The sequence below is a fragment of the Dermacentor silvarum genome, chromosome 6 (genome assembly GCF_013339745.2).
Source record: "Dermacentor silvarum isolate Dsil-2018 chromosome 6, BIME_Dsil_1.4, whole genome shotgun sequence".
Lineage (NCBI taxonomy): Eukaryota > Metazoa > Arthropoda > Arachnida > Ixodida > Ixodidae > Dermacentor > Dermacentor silvarum.
In genome coordinates this window covers 154,271,432-154,275,543 of record NC_051159.1, presented here as the reverse complement: position 1 = coordinate 154,275,543, position 4,112 = coordinate 154,271,432, and the positions used below count along the sequence as shown (strand labels likewise).

Below are 4,112 nucleotides of genomic sequence, written 5' to 3'. Positions count from 1 at the left end.
CCAACTTGCGCCTGCAAATTTCCTAACTTCATCAGCCCACCTAGTTTACTGCCGTCCTCGACTGCGCTTCCCTTCTCTTGGTATCTATTCAGTAACTCTAATGGTCCACCGGTTATCCATCCTACGCATTACATGGCCTGCCCAGCTCCATTTTCCCGCTTAATGTCAATTAGAATATTGACTGCGGGGGTGGCAAGTTACTGAGGCCCAAACCGCCAAGAATGGTAGGCGTAGCGGAAGCTTTATTTAGCTTTTAGGGAGAACAAACGCGAACGTTTTGCGGAAAGTTTTTGTATACCTGCTTTAAAGGTTCAATATGGCAAACCAAGTGTGTTATTTTTTACCTGTGACTCTCCTTCTGCAGAAAGCCTTGAGATCTTCATGACGTCACTGCGTAGACACCTCACATTGTGCATCTGTCTGATTTGGTGTTTGCATTTCGGCATAGCTTGTGAGCGACGTAATGCATATACATATTAATTGCATTAAACTAACGTCGTAATTAATGCAAGAGTTTCCTGTTGCATAGGAAGAAAGCAAACACAATTTTGCGCATTCACGTTAGTTGTAACGGATTTATCAACCATTTGATTAAAGCTTCCCAGTATACAGATAAGCGAGATGTGCGTTGGATCTGCATTTTTTTTAAATTCCGAAACACACCTAGTGACGTAAGAATGTCCGGTTGGCAACATTTATGTTTTCTGACATATTATTGCATCATCTTTGAATTGGAAGCACTTCAAAACTAAACACTGTTAGCATCCCTGTTTGACACACTTCCGGCAAGAACGATAGTTGTCATTTAAGCAAAGTAAAAAAAAAGAAAAAAACGGTAGAGCACATTTGAAAAAGCGTGTGCGGGACGTCAAACCAAATTGCGACGAACCCATCAACGTGCTCTAAAAAGTGGGGCAATTTTGAAGGGCGGCTGCATAGAACACAACAAGTGACGTCGGGAAATGTAGATGTAAGTTTAGGCTCTTCAAATCGCAAGTATTTACGCATGCAATTTCTGGTGAACTTCAGAACTGTGGCAATCAACGAACACAGGGCGACACCTTCCTGTAATCAAGTGTAATCGTATACATACATACACACGTACGTACGTACACACACACACACACACACACACACACACACACACGCGCGCGCTCACACACACATACATACATACATACATACATACATACATACATACATACATGCATGCATGCATGCATACATACATGCATACATACATACATACATACATACATACATACATACATACATACATACATACATACATACATACATACATACATACATACATACATACATACATACATACATACATACATACATACATACATACATACACACACACACACACACACACACACACACACACACACACACACACACACACAGAAAGTCAACGGATATTTGCTCGCTACACAACTCATTTTAAGAAAATGAGAATGGTTCTTTCAGACGTTTCTTTACTCGACATTTTGACGGCAGGACCAGCCTTTATCAAGAGTGTGTACATGAGGTTAAATGAGGTTTCTACTTATATAGTTTTACCTGTGAGCGCCCACAGCTAAAACTGCATAAGTAGAACCCTCATGTAACCTCACGTACAAACTCTTGATAAAGGCCAGTCTGCCGGCCGGAACATCGGAAATAACATTGTTACATTTTCAACGTGACTTTCGTCCGATATAGATATGAACGAGAAGAAAGGAAACCGAGGCGCCCAATTTTTATTAAACATAGCATTAGAAGCCAACAACTTGGTGTCATTGTTTGCTGACTTCTTATCAAAGGAATATATATATATATATATATATATATATATATATATATGTGTGTGTGTGTGTGTGTGTGTGTGTGTGTGTGTGTGTGTGTGTGTGTGTGTGTGTGTGTGTGTGTGTGTGTGTGTGTGTGTGTGTGTGTGTGTGTGTGTGTGTGTGTGTGTTTGTATACGCTGGCACCGCCTGGGACGGCAGAGCAATGTAATTCTTTTCCCTGCGTGACGTGGATATCGTGCTGCTGTTTCTGCAGCAGTGATTATAAAAGTGACCGTTTATGCAGCAAATATTGTATGCGCAATTTAACCCTCGGCCAACATTCAGTTGGCTTCAGCAATCGATGTTCTACAGTACCCTGAAAAATAGTATTCGGCCATTGAATGGGCGTCAAGAATGCTTCGTGCCCGCAGCCTTTATGCTCATAAATTTTAAACCTCCTTGATTACCATCGTCCACAAGAGCCTCACGCAGCGCGAGACTGCTGAGAGACTGAGAAACTCCTGTTTTGCGCAGCCACGTCCAGCGCCCAACTTCACTTATTTTTTTTAAATGGGCTACGACAGTGGCGACAATATCCGGTGCCTGGTGTCGCGCAAAGGGTTCTGAACAAAAGAAGTTCTCGATCGGAGCCGTCACGGCTGCGCATTGAACGTGACCAGGCGTCTGAAAAAAAAGGGTAGGCCATGAAAATTGCCGTGGTGTTTCGGAGCGAACTATAAACGCGAGAAACGCTGAATGCCCATTCTTGCCACGCGCGCGTAAACCTTCTTTTCTGCTCCTGGAGCTTGCTCTTCGAGCGGCGATTTGAGCGCCGAACGCATCGTGGGCGCAACACATAGAAAGAAGAAGCCGTTGCATTTGAAGTCGACGAGCGCGCGCTGTGCGTGCGGAATGCGTAGGACGTCCCAGGGATGTGAGTGGATGGCGAGGGAGGTGGACACGCCTGATGCAAAACAGCGATGCGGGGACGTGGTAAACTGAGCGTACGCGACATGAGGAAGTTTTACATTCAGTCCCGACGACTGACGCGTTCTTTTATCGTTATTTTCTTTTACAGCGAAACTGTATATGGCTAAGGTTCTATGTATTATTCGTGTCTGTGCGTCAACAATAAAAAAGCAATAAAAAAAGGTGAGCGTGGGCCGATCCCCGAGATAGTGCAATACCGGGCCAACCCGCGGAGAGGTGAAGCAGGCTTCAAGCACTCCGCCCCCAATAATAATAATAATAATAATAATAATAATAATAATAATAATAATAATAATAATAATAATAATAATAATAATAATAATAATAATAATAAACTAAATAAAAAATTCAAGGGGCACTTAAGTATCCCTACATGCATGAATGAGAAAGCATGGCGGCCACCAAAGGTCGAGGGTTAGACTGCCACCAATGGTTGTGGGTTTGAGTGCCTTAATGAACTCTATCTTAATTAACTTCGCCTTAATTAACACCAACGGTCGTGGGTTCGAGAGCCGTAACGAACTTTGCCCGCCGGGGTGGCTCAGTCAGCTAAGGCCTTGCGCTGCTGAGCACGAGATCGCGGGATCGAATCCCGGCCGCGGCGGCCGCATTTCGATGGGGGCGAAATGCAAAAACGCCCATGTGCTTGCGTTGTAGTGCACGTTAAAGAACCCCAGGTGGTCAAAATTAATCTGGAGCCCTCCACTACGGCGTGCCTCATAATCAGAACTGGTATTGGCACGTAAAACCCCAGAAGAAAAAGCAGCCATAATGAACTTTATCTTTATTAAACCTGCCTTAAATAAATTTTCTTTAATTGGCGTCATCAAGGCACTCGAGTGGCTCACTTGGACCTTTCGACGTGGGCACGCCAACGCCGGATTTTCCGCCTCATGAGCCATATAATGCTTTCGCATTATTAAATCAAGATGTATTGTTTAAAGTCTATGGATATACTTGAATCGTTGGTGAACAGCACATGAACTCACGAGCAGGAGACGTTACCGTATACGCAAAGAACAAGGTGCATGTAGCACCATACACCCTTGACTCTCAACAGGACAATGTCACCGACTGTGGGGATGGCTGTGCCGTACAAACGAAAGACGGAATCGTGATATACATTGTGTATGCATCTCCAGGCACACCCAAGTGTGATATCGAGAACTTCATGACCACGCACTTTGCATAGGTTAGCCGTGATGACACTACCCCTGTGATCATCGTTGGAGACTTCAATGTGGACATTTCAAAACCAGACAAGAAGTGGTTCACTCAGTTTGTGCTAGAAGAGTTTGGTTTTAACTGCCACAGCAATCCAAGTCACTCAACTGCTCAAGAACGGTC

The 4,112-nt window shown here is 43.9% G+C and overlaps 1 pseudogene; it reads right to left on the bottom strand.

The window, feature by feature from the left end:
• Positions 1–2,928: 2,928 nt before the first annotated feature.
• On the bottom strand, positions 2,929–3,070 carry LOC119457142 (U2 spliceosomal RNA; annotated as a pseudogene).
• Between the last annotated feature and the right edge of the window lie 1,042 nt (positions 3,071–4,112).